A 19,106-nucleotide genomic window follows, 5' to 3' on the forward strand; every position below is an offset into this window, starting at 1 on the left:
TGCAGCTCAACTCAGAATTCTCTGGATTCCTAGGCAGCCACCCGAGACACACAATCCTTCTGACAGGAGGAGAGACAGCTGTACTCTACCTCCTGGGACTCTGCTTCCCGCCAAAGACGCTGCATCATGCGTTCCCCTGAAAAACACATACCCACTCCCAGAATCCTCTGCGGCAGAATCTGCCTTCTGGGGTAGATACATCTGACTGACTGTACAAGGTATGAGCAGACAAGTCTGTGGGAGTCCTGCGTGGCATCTGTAATCTCCGAATTGTGGGTGCAATGCTTTACAGGCTCCAAGTAAATAAAATAAATGCGCATTTTTCTGCCTGTAAAAAGATGTGCAGCATTATTTTATTTTTTTTTTAAAGGTGAACTTGGCCTTTTAAAACATCTACCTTAACACAGATCGTAATGGTAGTGCCGACTGTCAACATGGTTCAGCAGGGTTTGAAAATGATTTAAAGTGGACCTTTTCCCCAGATCAGTAAAGTACAAGGTGCATGCACCTCCCAAAATATACACCAGTCAAAGATCAAGCATCAGGGCATCCCCGAACAGATCTCCTGCTGAATCTGAGTAGAACGTAACCATTTCTATTTTGTGACATCCATATCGGTTCAGTTTTTATCTCCATCTTGTAACAGACCCATGTTGAGTTAATGGGCAGGTGGATGTAAATGGATGCTTACATCCTTCCTTCCTAATCCGTCACATTCGGGTCTGGAGAAAAAAAAAAAAAAAAAAAACAGAAAAGGATGCACACCTAATCAGTTCTTTCTTTTTGGACCTCAACAGACCAGGAGCTAGCTCAATGTAAATAGATGTTTGTATGTAAAATCTGAGAGGCTTGATTTTAAAGAGAAGTATGGGATTTTTTTTTTTAGAATCATACTTGCCTAGGTGGATGCAGCATCGGTCCCCCGCTGGCTCTAAGACTAAAAGGACCGAGCAATCAAACACCGCTGATCGATCGGTTCTCAGAGCTCCATGAGCAGAGAGCTGGTGACTGTCAGTCACTATGGTCTGATCTGCCCCTCTGCGCTCACTGGAGCCCTGAGCTGTGGTGCTGGGGGGGGGGGGGGGGGAGTAGCTGGTTCAGGCTCTCAGCAGCTCACAGAGGCTGAGCCAGGTGTCGGTCGAGGGTTGTGGGAGGATCCCGACCATGTTGTCGCAATCTTTCCACAGCCTGGGCCGACTGTGACGTCAGCCAACAGCAAGCTTCAGCCAGCAGCGAGCTTCAGCTCCCCTGCTGAAAACCGGTCACAGCAGTGCAGAATGAACTGCATTCCTGTAATCCACCGGTGAACAGCCAAACAAGCTTTGGCTGTACTTCTCCTTGAATATAAACTTGTACAAAAATTGTACATTTAAAGAGGAAGTAAACCCTCCTCTGCAACTTTTACCTATAGGTAAGCCTATGATAAGGGCTTACCTATAGGTACTGTAAATATCTCCTAAACATGTACCGTTTAGGAGATATTTACCTTACATGCAGCCAGTGACATCACTGGCACATTCGCTCCGTGCCGTGCGTGGGAGTGACGTCACCGCGGCTCCGGCCAATCAGATGGCCGGATACCGCGATCCCGGAAGACAGGCGACATGTTCAGTCATACAGCCAAGCGGGTGGCACGGCAGGGGCTCATTCTAAGGTAAGTATTTCATAATGAGCTAGTACGCGATGCATACTAGCTCATTATGTGTTTCTCTTTCAGGTTGAAAAAAAAAAAAATGTTATGGGTTTACAACCTCTTTAATACATATAATAAAAATAAAAAAAAATGGTTTCACTGAGACCACCTTTAGTAAAAACTGCATGTGAAAATGCTCAGGTGACTGATATATAGGCAACTGAAGTTGTATGCAAATATTTGCTCAGTCAAGCTGGATTCCATAATCCTTCCCCCTTCCAGCCAATAACGCGGCTCATTACATTAAAAAGTTTAGAGGAAAATTCACGTAGAAAGAAGGTGGGGCTTGTTTGGTGACGCAATAAATACAATTGTTTTAATTGTGCTAAAGGTAAAATGTGCGCTGCTCAGAGCAACTAAACCAGTTTTCACACATCAGGACCATTCTCTAAAATATCATTGGTAGGGTGGTCAGACACATTTAGCCCTATAAGACATGAGACATTAGTCTTCAGTGGTTTTAGTTTTTTCCTGTTAAGAATGATCAGTATGATCCATCGAGTGAGATTGTCATTACAAAGTGTTTAGAACTCTAAACTGTACACTTGTACTTTTGTTCTTACTACATTTTGTTAAACAAGTGGAGATCTTCGATTCATTTTATGGGCTGTAGCACTGTATTACTTGCACATGGTATGGGGATGTTCAGCAACCCGCTGCTGAGTAGCCAGGGTATCAGGTCATCGCTATGACCAAATCATAGCAAATCACACTATAACATGTAAAATCCTCATGAATGGTCTTCCAATCATGACTGCTTGCTTACTATTGTGATGCTGGGATTGGCCCATCTCTATCACATGGAACCTGGCACCCTGAACCATGCGATTAGCTGCAGCCAACTCACAGATCACAATAGTAAGTAAGCCGTCATGAAAGAAAGCCATTCATGACTGTTAAAACTACTGCCTAAAACAAGAAAAAAAAATAAAAAATCCCCCAGCATAGTACAAAGACGGGCTGATGACATCACAACCTCGGACTCGGCTACCAATCAGAAAAAGCTTTGTGTTCACAGAAAACAAAGCTGCCTATGAATGGCTGAGTGCCACTCAGCCCGACTCAAGATAGTTCCAGGTGTGAGAAGATAGTTCCAGGTGTGAGAAGATAGTTCCAGGTGTGAGAAGATAGTTCCAGGTGTGAGAAGATAGTTCCAGGTGTGAGAAGATAGTTCCAGGTGTGAGAAGATAGTTCCAGGTGTGAGAAGATAGTTCCAGGTGTGAGAAGGGAAGTTTCGGTCTCACAGCCGGAACCCAGCACTGTGTACTGTATGTAGTTGAAGCTACATGCAGTGTATAAAGTGGTTAGAGACACTGTAAACACTTGGTGAAAAATCGTTAGTTTGGACAGGCTTGGCCCAAACATACCATTTAAAAGTTAAAGAACACATAGAAATCAGCTTCAGAGTGATAAACAAGCATGTAATACCTGCTCTATGTAGTTGGTTTTGCAGAGCAGCCTGGATCCTCCTCTTTTCAGGTCCCCCTTTGGCTCTCCTGAGTGCTCCCACAGCAATCAGCTTGCGGTGTGGGCACTTGAGCCGAGCGACAGCTCCCTATGTCCATTCAGACATGGAGCAGTGCAGCAGCCTACCCCCGTCTCCCTCCTGATTGGCCGAATTATTTTTATTGAGAGTAGTGGGGGCCAATGGCGCCACGCTGCTGTCTCAGCCAATGAGGCGGCGAGTCCAAGGCAATTCAGACACTCTTGCGACATTGCTGGGTAAAGACGGGCTCAGGTAAAAATTGAGGGGGGGGGGGGGGTCTTTAGGGGGCTGCTGCACACAGGCGTTTTCTTTTTAATGCATAGAAAGCATAAAGATTAATAAAAAAAAAAAAACCCTTTGCCTTTACAATCCTTTTAACCACTTGCCCCGGAAAAGATTTTACCCCCTTCCTGACCAGGCCCTATTTTGCGATTCGGCACTGCGTTACTTTAACGGACACTATATCCAAACTAAATTTACGTCCTTTATTTCCCCACAAATAGAGCTTTCTTTTGGTGGTATTTGATCACCTGTCTCGATTTGAAAAAAAAAAAAAAAAAAAAAAAAAAAAACACAATATTTTTCACATTCTGCTATATAACATTTGCGCCCCCCCAAAAAAAAAACACAACAAAATTTAACATTTTAGGCCGATTTGTTTTCTGCTACATATTTTTGGTAAAAAAAAACAAAAAAATGCAATAAGCGTATTTTGATTGGTTTGCGCAAAAGTTATCACGTTTACTAACTACGGCAAAGATTTATGTCATTTTTATTGTTTTTTTTCTTTTTTACTAGTGATGGCGGCGATCTGCATTTTTTTTGCGGGACTGCGCCATTGCGGCAGACCGATCGGACCCCTAACTGACAGCGACACTTTTGGGGGGGACCAGTGACATTACTACAGTAATCAGTGCTATACATATGCACTGTTACTGTAATAATGACACTGGAAGGGAAGGGGGTCAACACTGTTGGTGATCAAGGGGTTAAATGTATGCCTCATGCTTACTGACGTGTGTGTGTGTGTGTGGGGGGAGGAGGTTCTGTGAGAGACAGCGATCGTAGGTTTAGCTATGCTGAATCCTGTGATCTCTCCCTGTCACAGAGAAGATCTGCATGCTTTGTTTACATAAGCAGGCGGGTCTTCTCACACCACACTTTCCCCGACGATCGGGGAAGGGAGGCAGCCAAACCCCCGCTGTGTCTAAACACAGCAGGAGCGAGCCTTCGGCGGCACGCGGCACCGAGACCACTAGGAGTCGAGCGATGTAGGTCTACGTCGCTGGACCCAGGGGAGCCGCACTAATATCACTGTGAGCAGTCGGCTAGTGGTTAAATACCACCAAAAGAAAGCTATTTATATGAAAAAAAAAACATGAAATGTAATTTGCCTACAGTGTTGCAGTTAAAGTAGCACAGTGCTAAATAGCAAAAAAAGTTATCACATAATCCCTGTCCGACTACATAATAGGCTTTGGAGAGGTTGGGGGGGGGGGGGGGGCAGACAGCAGTACAATAATCTTCCCAGTGAATGGCTGCATCATGTCTACACATGTGTTGACCATTAGAGGACTGACAGTACTGGGATGAATGTACCCTCATGGCTAGAGTGGCAAATTTGAACTAGGAAAGCAGGGCAATGGACTGGCAGGATCACCAGATTTTTCACACAAGGGAAGCAATACAATAGACAACAGGATATTTTTTATTTTAAACACAAATACATGGCCCAACAAACATCGGAAGTCAAAAATGTTGAGGTAACATTCTTTAATAGTCAGTGCTCCTGTAAAAGAGCTGAACTCAACATCCAATTACAAGGAAAAGTTGCACAAGGCAAGTTTGCCTGATCAGGTGAGAATTTGAGGTTTTTCTGGGCTCGTGTCTTTGATTCTTCCTTTGCTTGAAGGGAGAGTGGGGGTTGAGGAGTGGAGTGGGGGGGGGGGGGGGGTTAAGGTCATTAGCCATGGGTAAAACAGTAAATTCAAAGCAGTAAAATGATATAGACGAACCATTATCTTATAGAATGATACATATCGTTGTTTAGTCCAGATTCAATAAAAAGGTCCAGGTCTCAGCATGATGGGACAATTCGCATAATAAACATTGTGACCGGTCTGTATTAGGCCTCTTTCACACGGCCGCTACGTATGTCCGTATATCACCCCATCCGTTTGCTGGTGATATACAGACATAATGCATGTCAATGGGATTGCGGATGTCAGCAGGTGACCATTCGCTGACATCCGATTTGCGTCCTTTCAGTTCTGTTCCGTTTTTTTGGAACGGAACAGAACCCTATTTTTCTTCCGTTTAAAAAAATGGAACGGATGCAAAATCAGATGTCAGCGGTGTCATCCGCAATCCCCATAGACATACATTATGTCTGTATATCATCCGCAAACGGATGGGATGATATGCGGACATACGAAGCGGATGACACAAGTGTCATCCGTGTCCGTGAAAAAAAAAAAGCGCCGGAGCGTGACTTCACAGGTCGCCCCCGAAGTCGTGCCGCGTTAGTGTGAACCAGCACTTAGTCTCATATTATGATTATATGAATAAATATTATAGCAGTATTAACCCCAAAACCAAAAAATGTAATTTATTGCAGCTTACCAATCATTAGATGTGGTGGTTGCATTTGTTTACTTTTCTTTGGTTGTTTTACCAGGTGATCTGGCCAGTAACACCTCCTGTACTAGAGTGCCTCCACTCTGGATGGAGCACAGGGGCACCTTTGGGGAGCAGCACAGTCAGTGTGAGGGGAGGGGAGTGTTAGATGTAGTAGCAGATTTAAATACGCTAAAAAAATTGAAGCCAAACACCAGCTAAAACATGATAAGCAGTTGCAGCAAACATTTTTTGGGGGGGATAAAGGTTTTACATAAATAAGAGCTAATCTCTGAAAGCACCCCGGCTAGAGTTAAATGATTTGTCTCAACCCTGAATACGAATACATTCTGCTTGAAAGCTTCTTTTGAAAACAGACTTACTGGCCAGATTACTGAGATGAAAAATAGAAAAAAAACCCCTAAAGAAATAAAACAAATGCAGCCATCACAGCTAAGAATTGATAAGTTGCAATATAATAAATGTTTTCTTTTATTATCGCTTTAATTCTGGTCAGTTTGAACCAAATTGTCTTGACAAAGACTGGCCATAGACAGTGAATTTCCTTCTTGGTGTGAACTATCCATAGAAGAGGTTTTCTAAATTCATGTGTTTTGTGTAACTATGTGAATACAAATTGAACTCATTCCTTTTGTACATATACACTGTAAAATAGTACTTGCTTCAGCATTTCTGACCTGGGAAAGGGCCGAGCTTGTACAAAACGCTTTATATACATACTTACACACTTTTACAACAGTTCTGCTTTAGAAATGGAAGTGTGTTTAGACTGGTGGTTTTTTTTTGCAAGAAGGTAAACAGACTTAGGCCCCTTTCACACTTGTGTGACCTAAAAGTCGCACGATTTTACGCCGCAAGTTTGACTGGACTTGAAGCAATGCCTATGTCTATGAACCTCAAAATGCATCAAAGTCAGACCAAAGTAGTGCAGGGGCTACTTTGAAGTCATTGCAACTTGAAGTCGCACAGACATGAATGGTACTCCTTGGAAATCATGGTGTACAACTTGTCATGCGACTTTGCAGTCCCAAATGGCAGGACAAGTCGCACAAGTGTTAAAGAGGCATTAAAGTGATTGCTAGAGAGAAGAGAGACTTTACAAACAAGGTATACTTACCTGTTCTGTGTAGTTGATTTTGCACAGGGCAGCTCAGATTCTCCTCTTCCCTGGCCCCTCCCTCCTGGGGGCACTAGAACCGAGCAACAGCTCTGTGTATCCATTCAGACACGAAGCTGCCATTTGGGCCCGCCACCTCTCACCTGATTGGCTGATTTGATTGACAGCAGCAGGAGCCAATGGTGCTGCTGCTGTGTCTCAGCCAATCAGGAGAGAAAGTCCCGGATAGCTGAGGCACATGTGGATGTGGCTGGATAGAGATGGGGCTCAGGTAAGTATTAAGAGGGGCTGCTGCACACAGGCTTTTTTTTTTTTTTTTTTTTTTTTTTTTAGCATTCATACTTTTACATTTACAACCCCTTCAATGAATAATGGAAAATATCAGAGCACAAGAAATTTTGACTACCGCTGTGGTATGCCTTATAAAATACAATATATGTAAGTGGATGGCTTAATTTACTAACATGTTTTTGTGATTGCAATTGCTAGAAAATGGCCAGCATAACAGTTAATAGCAACCAGACACATGTAATATAATGCAAAATCTCACAACCTATGCCGTCAGTCATCTTCTGCAATATATCATAGCTGAGCAAGTCTAAGGCTCCATGCACACAAGGCATCATAAAAATTAGCTCCAAAGCTGTTTCTTGACGCCAGGAAAAAGCAGCTGTAAAAACGTGCTTTTAGTAGCTTTTCCATTTGCGTTATTGCATGTTTGGCCACGCAGCTTTTAGCGGCGTTTTTTCTGCCTACATTCAAAATCAATGCTTCCCTTTGCGAGCCTATTGATTTGAATGGAAGGCGCACCGCAAGTGGGATCAGGATGATCCAACTTGCGGTGAGAATCTTGAGGGGGAACTCCACGCCAAAATGGGGAAAAACACGGCGTGGGGTTCCCCCCAGGTTCCAAACCAGGCCCTTCGGGTCTGGTATGGAATTTGAGGGTAGCCCCACACGAAAAAACGGTGTGGGGTCCCCACCAAAATCCATACCAGACCCTTGTTCGAGCATGCAGCCCAGGAAAGGGGAGGGGACGAGCGAGCGGCCCCACCCCCCCTGGACCAAACCAGGCCACACGCCCTCAACGATAAGGGCCTCATCCCCACAACCCTGGCCGGTGGTTGTGTGGGTCTGCGGGCAGGGGGCTCACCGGAATCTGGAAGCCCCCTTTAACAAGGGTGGTCCCCCCAGATCCCGGACCCCCTCCCTATGTGAATGGTTATGGGGTAAATTGTACACCTACCCATTCACCCCATAAAAGGCAGTGTATGCAAATAATGAGGAGAAGTTTTGAAAAGTTTATTAAAAATCTTCATCCGGTCTTTCTCCCCTCCTGCTCTTCTGCCTCCTCTGGTCGTCTTCTTCCTCCGGTCGTCCACCTTCGCTGTCCCCGGTGATTATGCTGGTCTCTGCAGCTTATTATATATCCATTAGGGGCGTGGCCTCCTGGTGAAGACACCAGGAGGCCACGCCCCCAATGGCTATATAATAAGCTGCAGAGACCGGCATAATCACTGGGGACAGCAGAGAGGAGAAGACCGGAGCGGAGAAGACCGGATGAAGATTTTTAATAAAAACTTTTCAAAAACGTCTCCTGTCATTATTTACATACACTGCCTTTTATGGGGTGAATGGGTAGGGGTACAATGTACCCCTACCCATTCACATAAAGAGGGGGTCCGGGATCTGGGGGGCCACCCTTGTTAAAGGGGGCTTCCAGATTCCGATGAGCCCTCTGCCCGCAGACCCCCACAACCACCAGCCAGGGTTGTGGGGATGAGGCCCTTGTCCTCATCAACATGGGGGCAAGGTGCTTTGAGGTGGGGGGGTGCAGAGCCCCCCCCTGCCTCAAAGCACCCACACCCCCCCCATGTTGAGGCCTGGTATGGTCAGGGGGGGGTGGGGCTGCTCGCTCATCCACTCCCCTTTCCTGGGCTGCATGCTCGGATAAGGGTCTGCTTTGATTTTAGGGGGACCCCACGCCATTTTTTCAGTGTGGGGCTACCCTCAAATTCCATACCAGACCCGAAGGGCCTGGTTTGGAACCTGGGGGGAACCCCACGCCGTGTTTTTCCCCATTTTGGCGTGGAGTTCCCCCTCAAGATTCTCACAGCGCAAGTCGCACCACAAGTCGGATCATCCTGATCCCACTTGCGGTGCGCCTTCCATTCAAATCAATAGGCTCCCAAAGGAACCGTTGATTTTGAATGGAAGAAAAAAAAAAAAACGTATAACATGGCTTAACGCACGTTATTCAGCCTTTAGCAGCATCAGACGTTTTTACAGCTTGACACTGCAGCTCCAGAATGCACAGTTCCTGGGGTTTTTTTTGGAGCTGTAAAACGTCTATGCCACTTGGAGCTCCTAAAAGCTCTATGTGTGCATGAGGCCATAGAACAACATGGATGGGCGTTCTGCAGCTGCAAAAAAAAAAAAAAAAACAGCAGCTCCAAAAACGTCCAGTGTGCATGAGGCCTTAAACAGAAAAGGGTTCAGCCTTTGTGACAACAGGTTTTCTTCTAAGACTGCCCTGTATTTGGCTCCATCCACCTTGCCATCAACTCTGACCAGCTTCCCTGTCCCTGCTGAAGAAAAGCATCCCCACAACATGCTACCACCATGTTTCACGGTAGGGATGATGTGTTCAGGGTTTTGTGCAGTGTTAGTTTTCAGCCACACAGAGTTTTGCTTTTAAGCCAAAAAGTAAAATTTTGGTCTCATCGGACCAGAGCACCTTTTTCAACATGTTTGCTGTGTCCCCCACATGGCTTCTAGCAAACTGCAAACAGACTTCTTTTGGCTTTCCTTCTTAAATGGCTTTCTTCTTGCCACTTTTCCATAAAAGGTCAGATTTGTGGAATGCACAACTAATAGTTGTCCTGTGGACAGATTTACCCACCTGAGCTACTCTGATTAATGATTTCCTTGTCCAGCCTGTCAGTTTAGGTGGACGGCCATGTCTTAGTAGGTTTGCCGGTGTGCCATACTCTTTCCATTTTCAGATGATGGATTGAACAGTGCTCCGTTTTGAGAACGCAAATTTGACTCCCATCTGAAAACCGTGGATTTCATAAAATTCTTCCTCCAGATTTTAATGAATCTGCGCTAGTTTTTTTGGTAATGCCCTTATCCACACCGGCTCATGCGTCACGTGGATTCCTGCCCTATTCGAGACCTACTTTCTACCTTTCTTTCCTTCCTTTTCTTGACTCTGCAGCCTCTTTTCTCCATTCTTATTCGGCTTCGCCCCTCCTTTTCACTTCTCTTTTCTACACCCTTATATGGTTTTCTTTAAATACAATTATTTTTTAGCTACAATTATCTATTTTCTAAATACTCGGGTCCTATATCTCATGGTGTCTTTAGAGGACACCCCATGCCTACATTTTTCTTAATAACTTATTGCTCCAAACGCAACATAGTTCTTCTTGATGCTCTATAATGCTCACATTATATTAGTTTGCATGTTGATTTTCTTACTTTATGGACTCCCTTCATACCACAGTTTGATCCCTTTTGGGGTGTCCTGGAGGAGATCATGACCTTGCTCCCTCTTTCCTTTAACTTCCATCCATATCCTTATTTGTTAAATGCTCTTAAACTAATAAAATATTAAAAATAATATATGCTCCGTGAGATGTTCAAAGCTTGGGATATATCTTTATAACCTAACCCTGCTTTAAACTTCTCCACAACTCTCCCTGACCTGTCTGGTTTGTTCCTTGGCCTTCATGATGCTGTTTGTTCACTAAGGCACCTTTCACACAGGCTTTGGATCTGGTCCGCCTGTCAGTTGTTCAGGCGGACCTGATCGGATTGCTCCATGCAGCCCTATGGAGCAGCGGAGACATCTCCGCTGCACCCGCTGCTATCAGATCCGATCCGTGAAATCTGGACGGATGGAAACCCTATTTTCCATCCATCTGGAGGATCAGATTGGATGAAGACAGACAGACAGGCGGTCCATTTTCATCCGATCTCCCATAGAGGAGAGCGGGGCTCTGACATGTCTGTCTCTGCAAAGTAAGCAGAGATGGAACGGACATCTGCCTGCTCAGCGGGGTTTGGCATATCGATCCCCGCTGAGCAAAAAACAGACCCCGCTGGGCGCCCCACCCATGTGAAAGGGGCCTGGGGTTTTCTAACAAACCTCTGAGGGCTTCACAAAACAGCTGTATTTATACGGAGAATAAATTACACACAGGTGGACTCTATTATTTACTAATTAGAAGACTTCTGTAGATAATTGGTTCCACTAATTTTAGTTTTTAGTTAGGGGTATCATAGTAAAGAGGGCTGAATACAAATCTATGCCACACTTTTCATATATTCATTTGTAAAAAAATTTGGAAACCATTTAGCATGTTCCTTCTACTTCACAATTATGTGTCACTTTGTGCTGGTGTATCACATTAAATACATTTACGTTTATGGTTATAACATGACAAAATGTGGAAAATGTCAAAGGGGTATGAATACTTTTTCAAGGCACTATACATGAATACTAAATGTAGATTTTTCTTTACCTGAAGAGATAAGTTTGTTGGATCTTACATTGGAAGATTGTAGTCGTTTCTGCCACCATCCCGACGAAATTGTTTGTGGTTGTTGGTGCCCCAGGTCAAGTATGGGATTTTATGGGCAGGAGTATAAGACAATAAGCAGAAATAGTATAATACACAAAATATTTATTGCATTGTAGCAATATATATACAACAATTAAATGGTGACTTTAATGGGTAAAGTCCCATTGTGCAGTGAAGAGGAAGAAATAAAGTGTGTTTGGCATGTGGTAATAAGTGACTTAGACGTGGTTTATAAGTGGTCTTGCTCTGCTGTTCATCATGTCAAAGACTGGGATGAGTGCAGAGAAGGTGCCAGATCGGTGATCCGACATGTTTCGGCCAACTTAGGCCTTTATCAAGGATATTTCACCGATTCTACAGATAATCAAAAAAGAGGTATCAGGTAGGGCAATATTGTACTGAAAACATACATAATTTAGACATCTGTAGGTTAACATACAATTGTATTGTCCACTTCCTAAGACCATGCCTTCCCAGGTTTTGTCCAGGTGCTGCAGGAACAAATATGCTGCATGAGTACATTGGAGGAATATAAAAAGTATTTAAATGGCTTTAATTCTGGTGGTATTTACTTGCTGAATCGAAAGACCCGATCCAGGATCCAATGTGGCTTTGACAGGCAGAATCCACATTGATTGAGATCGTCTAACAGTTTGGGAGATTTAAAAATATATATATATTAAGGTAAGTAGATTGTTATCTTTGTTTGTATGAAAAATATAAAATATATATTAGGGTAAGTAGATTGTTATCTTCCATATATAAACAAGGTTGAAACAAAAAAGGTTAGAGAAAATTCCCAAAGTTTTGGAGGGGATGTAGGAAGTTCCCCTCACCTGTTAGACTTACGTTTTGAGACGGTATAGTTAAGGGCAGCACATGTTCTCCGGGTCCATCTCCTCCCTCGGTGTGGGAGAGACTGAAGCAACCGGAGTGTTCCCCGGCCTTTTAAGGCAGCCGCGCATGCGCAATGATGCGCTGCGTGGTGCCGAGCAGGTCGAGTCCGTCGCACGGTGGGATGTGCGTCTGCGCAGTGTCAGGGCGCATCCCTTGTAACCGTGCGGACGTGCCTGCGAGGCCGCCGACACAGTTGTAGAAGCTGAAATCCCTGTGCGGGATCTAGGAGGGTGAGGACACCGACCATTCAGTTTCAAGAGCCCCGAACGGGGCTTTCTGTGCCGGGAGCCACTGGAATTCTATGTGGGGAGGCAAAAGGAAGTGGATACATATTATTCCATTATATAAAGGCAAATAAATGAATCAAAGTAACGTGTAGTAGCAATATAAGGTAATAAGATAGTAATTTCAAAAGTACAATTGCAGCAAAATAATACAAGGAAGAAAAGATTCCTGTGGGGAGATATGGAGTGGGTCGGGGTGGGAGACAAAAAGTCGGATACCCTTGGTCCAGACTTGCGGTCAAAGATCCTCAAGAAGTAAAGTAAAAGGGGGATATTTGTTCAGAAGTTTTTATTGATTGGACCTTCCAAACTATAGAGTAAAAATGAAAAAATATAATAAATAAAAGGTCAAAAAATAATAAATGAATTGAAAATAAAGAATAAATAGAAAATAAAATTGATAATAAGAAATGAAAAAATGAAGATGAGGAGAAGGGGAAGCGGAATTGGTAAATATAAGGTAATCAATCTGGTAGGGTTGGAGCATGTATGTGATACCATCGGTTAGATGGAGAGGAGAATAGATGACGATAAAAAATCGAACAAGAACAAAAAATCGGTGCAATCTAATTCTATTTACTCATTGTGTAGAAGTAGGTAGATTTGAAGGTTGGTGGCGCCCCAATCGATTGCATTGTGGTGCAATCTGAATGGTAAGGGAATAATTCCAATTGTTTAGGTTATTTGGGATGACAAGACTAATCTGTTTTGCCAGATGAAAAGCCCTGAAGAAATGGGCGGTAGCTTTGTGCTTCATTTAATCCGGGTGAAGTTGTGGCTTTAAGTTTTACAATCCAGCGCATTTCTATTTGTAAAAGAATCTTGTTCCAGTCACCGCCTCGTAACGGGACATGGATTCTGTCCAGAGCCATGAAGTTGATTTTAGGCATTTTGTAATTGTGACGATCCCTTATGTGTCTCCCTAATGGGACATAAAAATTGCCAACGTGCATAGTCTGTAAATGCTGGTTCACCCGTTTGCCGAACTCCTGTCGGGTCTTCCCGATATAGAAAGATCCGCATTCACAAGTCATCATATAAACAATCCCTTTCGTTTTGCAATTGCAAAAGTGTTTGGGGCGAAATAATTCCCCATTAGGTAGGGTAATATTTGTGGTTGGACGGACGACATGACATTGAGCACAGCTCCCGCACGGGAAGGTGCCCTTGGTTCTACAAGGGTCTTTTCTAGGTCCCTCTTTGTACTCACTATGTACTAATTGTTGTTGCAGTGAGCCTGCCTTCCTGAAGGTGATAGGTGGATGTTTTGGTAGAAGTTTTGCGGTGCTTGGTTCTTCCATGAGAATGGACCAATTTTTGTTAAGGATATTTCGAATCTGCTGATGTTCGTTGGTATATCTTATAATAATTCGGGTGTCGGGTTCGGTTTTTGTTGGTTCTTTGTTTTTAAAGAGAAGTGTTTGTCTATCTTTGTAGTTGGCACGGTTAAATGCCTTGCGTAACGAGGTTTTGGTATAGCCTCTTTGTAACAATCGGGCAGTCAATGCGTTGGCTTCCAGTTGGAATTTAGCTGGATCAGTACAGATTCTCTTCAATCTGAGATATTGACTGTAAGGTATGGATTTGATTAAGGGTTGTGGGTGAAAGCTAGAGGCGTAAAGAATGGAGTTGCCTGCTGTTTCCTTTCTGTATAGGGTGGTGGAAATTTTTCCCATCGGGTCTTTGTAAATTGAAGTGTCAAGGAAAGATACTTGTTGTTTACTGTAGGTCATTGTAAAGAACATATTGTATTCATTCTGGTTCATCTTCGTTAGTAGTTCCTGTATCATGTTTTCCGGTCCGTCCCATACTATCAATATGTCATCGATGTATCGTTGCCATATAAGGATTTTTTCAGCGTAGATGGAGTTCTCCTCTTTAGATAGAAAGTCTTGTTCCCATGAGCCCAAGTAGATGTTTGCATAGGAGGGGGCGCAGCTGGTCCCCATTGCTACCCCGCAGGTTTGAATGTAATAATTGCCGCCAAAGGTGAAGACGTTATGATTGAGTATAAATTGTAACATATCCGTGATGAAGTTGTTGAACTTTTGGTCTCGTTCACTGTGGCATCGGAGTGTCTTCTCAATTATTTGTAGCCCTTTGGTGTGGGGTATATTGTTGTATAACGATTCGACATCGATGGTGATCAGGTATGTGTCTTCTGGTATAGTGATATCATTAAGTATTTTGAGGAGGTGGAGTGTGTCTTGTGTGTATGATGGTAATTCTTTGACATGAGGACGTAAGTACCTATCAATTACTTTACTCATAGACTCTGAGATGCTTCCGTTGCCGGAGATGATTGGTCTTCCCGGTGGTTCTTCCATGTTCTTATGTAGTTTAGGTAATGCGTATAATGTAGGTATTTTGGGATGTGGTGTCCTTATGTATTCCCACAGAGTTTGCGATATAATGCCATCCTTGAATGCATTGTCTACTTTAGAATAAAAGGTTTGATCATGTGCTTTTGTCATTATGGGAGAGATCTTTTTGTAACATTTTGTGTTGGAAAGTATAGTATAGCACATTTTTTTTTTATATTTTTCTTTGCACATGATAACCACATTCCCTCCTTTGTCTGAAGGCTTAATAACGATGTCGTCGTTATCTCTGAGTTCCTGAAGGGCTTGTTGTTGTTTTTTCGTTAAATTAGATACATGTCTTTTCTCTTTGATTGCTTCGATGTCTTGTGACGTTTGTCTTTCGATTCAGCAAGTAAATACCACCAGAATTAAAGCCATTTAAATACTTTTTATATTCCTCCAATGTACTCATGCAGCATATTTGTTCCTGCAGCACCTGGACAAAACCTGGGAAGGCATGGTCTTAGGAAGTGGACAATACAATTGTATGTTAACCTACAGATGTCTAAATTATGTATGTTTTCAGTACAATATTGCCCTACCTGATACCTCTTTTTTGATTATCTGTAGAATCGGTGAAATATCCTTGATAAAGGCCTAAGTTGGCCGAAACATGTCGGATCACCGATCTGGCACCTTCTCTGCACTCATCCCAGTCTTTGACATGATGAACAGCAGAGCAAGACCACTTATAAACCACGTCTAAGTCACTTATTACCACATGCCAAACACACTTTATTTCTTCCTCTTCACTGCACAAGGCGACTTTACCCATTAAAGTCACCATTTAATTGTTGTATATATATTGCTACAATGCAATAAATATTTTGTGTATTATACTATTTCTGCTTATTGTCTTATACTCCTGCCCATAAAATCCCATACTTGACCTGGGGCACCAACAACCACAAACAATTTCGTCGGGATGGTGGCAGAAACGACTACAATCTTCCAATGTAAGATCCAACAAACTTATCTCTTCAACTAATACCCCGGATGGACAACACATCCACGCCCTCTCGGATCTCTGGAAATACTACCTACTCGTAGACATTCCATTACTTGGTAGCTGAGCAGCATTAGCACCAACCTACTATTTCCAGGCAAAAACAGCCCCCACTGTGGAAACACCACAGTTTTAAAGGCTCTTGTTTGCCTGTTTTCAACTAATACCTTTCTCCCAAGAAGAAAGGATGACGGAAGAGGAAGAAAAGAATGTGGGAGATCTGGTTGGTGATGAGTGGGAGACACTTATGTCTGGTATTCAAACCAGCTTCAGGGTCAAAGAACAAACCGAATCAGATATTCTAGCGTTATTCAGAACCCTCCAAAAACACCTAGAGAGAAAATCCTCACTACATTGGCATATCAAAACTTTTGAACGCTATATCAGCGAGAAAATTAATCCTGTAGGCCTCAGAATTCAAATTTTTCCCACTATGGAGAACATTACCGCCCAACTAAAGAAGGAATGGGAAAACCAACTCAACGAATGTTCACGCAACCTGATGATTCTTCTACAAGAAGAATATCTAAGGCAAATAAAATCTTTGGATCTTGACATCAAAAAGACCTATGAACAACTGGCCCCCCTTAAAAAAGCTGAGTTATACAGTGAACAAGAAAAGAAACTCAAACTACATATAGAAGAATATGGCAAAGATATCCTTCGTAAAAAAGAAAGGAAATACTGGCGTGACAAAAACGCCTTTGCACAAGGCAGGGCCTATAAATGGTCCAATCAACGCCCTAATCGTAAAACTCAATACGGTAGATCAACTGACAGAACAGGACAACCATATTACTCCTCGGACTCCTCTTCATACAATTCTGGCACAGAACACTACAAAAACAGAAGACGTGAACCCACCAAACCACATGAACCTCAACCAAGACCAGACGAGGAAAATACCAAAGAAACAGAACCCCAAGAAACGACCCTGATGCAGGAAGAACAAGCATCACATTCCGGGAACCTACACCCACCTCTTAAACATCATGATATCTTCACGAGATCTAAAGTGGACCTCAAACAACAGCAACAGGGGGGTTTTTTTAGGGAAAACCCCAAAACCCCCAAAAAAACATCAAACGGAGAAGAAACAGGATCTAGAAAAACGGTCATAAATCTATCACCTCATACTCTGACAGAAGATCAAAAAGAGGTACTATCACTTGGACTCTCCTTTTGCCCAAATACCAGTATAGACAGATTTGAAACTATTAAAGACGTAAATCTATTTGCCAGAAACCTACTACTAAAAACCTTTTATCAAAAACAATCTATACAACAACAAACCACACCAGCATACACTGCGGCAGAGTTCAGAGCCATCCGCGACCTCAATTTACTGCTTCAGGAAAGTGATCTTGATGATTGGGACGATCCAACTGAATCGGACAAAGAACCTGATGGCGACGACCAGGAAACCACCCCTGACCAACCGCCCTTCAAAAAGAAATCCAACAAATTCCCATCTCTCAACATCAATCCGGCCATCGCACTATTTGTGCGACAAACGTCACAAGACATCGAAGCAATCAAAGAGAAAAGACATGTATCTAATTTAACGAAAAAACAACAACAAGCCCTTCAGGAACTCAGAGATAACGACGACATCGTTATTAAGCCTTCAGACAAAGGAGGGAATGTGGTTATCATGTGCAAAGAAAAATATAAAAAAATGTGCTATACTATACTTTCCAACACAAAATGTTACAAAAAGATCTCTCCCATAATGACAAAAGCACATGATCAAACCTTTTATTCTAAAGTAGACAATGCATTCAAGGATGGCATTATATCGCAAACTCTGTGGGAATACATAAGGACACCACATCCCAAAATACCTACATTATACGCATTACCTAAACTACATAAGAACATGGAAGAACCACCGGGAAGACCAATCATCTCCGGCAACGGAAGCATCTCAGAGTCTATGAGTAAAGTAATTGATAGGTACTTACGTCCTCATGTCAAAGAATTACCATCATACACACAAGACACACTCCACCTCCTCAAAATACTTAATGATATCACTATACCAGAAGACACATACCTGATCACCATCGATGTCGAATCGTTATACAACAATATACCCCACACCAAAGGGCTACAAATAATTGAGAAGACACTCCGATGCCACAGTGAACGAGACCAAAAGTTCAACAACTTCATCACGGATATGTTACAATTTATACTCAATCATAACGTCTTCACCTTTGGCGGCAATTATTACATTCAAACCTGCGGGGTAGCAATGGGGACCAGCTGCGCCCCCTCCTATGCAAACATCTACTTGGGCTCATGGGAACAAGACTTTCTATCTAAAGAGGAGAACTCCATCTACGCTGAAAAAATCCTTATATGGCAACGATACATCGATGACATATTGATAGTATGGGACGGACCGGAAAACATGATACAGGAACTACTAACGAAGATGAACCAGAATGAATACAATATGTTCTTTACAATGACCTACAGTAAACAACAAGTATCTTTCCTTGACACTTCAATTTACAAAGACCCGATGGGAAAAATTTCCACCACCCTATACAGAAAGGAAACAGCAGGCAACTCCATTCTTTACGCCTCTAGCTTTCACCCACAACCCTTAATCAAATCCATACCTTACAGTCAATATCTCAGATTGAAGAGAATCTGTACTGATCCAGCTAAATTCCAACTGGAAGCCAACGCATTGACTGCCCGATTGTTACAAAGAGGCTATACCAAAACCTCGTTACGCAAGGCATTTAACCGTGCCAACTACAAAGATAGACAAACACTTCTCTTTAAAAACAAAGAACCAACAAAAACCGAACCCGACACCCGAATTATTATAAGATATACCAACGAACATCAGCAGATTCGAAATATCCTTAACAAAAATTGGTCCATTCTCATGGAAGAACCAAGCACCGCAAAACTTCTACCAAAACATCCACCTATCACCTTCAGGAAGGCAGGCTCACTGCAACAACAATTAGTACATAGTGAGTACAAAGAGGGACCTAGAAAAGACCCTTGTAGA

General features: G+C 42.9%; 1 protein-coding gene across 3 annotated transcripts in view; it reads right to left on the reverse strand.

The window, feature by feature from the left end:
- The window catches only part of BNIP2 (BCL2 interacting protein 2), a 127,898-nt gene that overhangs the window by 77,122 nt on the left and 31,670 nt on the right, over positions 1-19,106 (reverse strand). The gene's annotated exons all lie outside the window — the stretch shown is intronic.

The sequence above is a fragment of the Pelophylax lessonae genome, assembly GCF_965119305.1.
Source record: "Pelophylax lessonae genome assembly, chromosome: 4".
In the NCBI taxonomy this organism is placed as follows: Eukaryota; Metazoa; Chordata; class Amphibia; order Anura; family Ranidae; genus Pelophylax; species Pelophylax lessonae.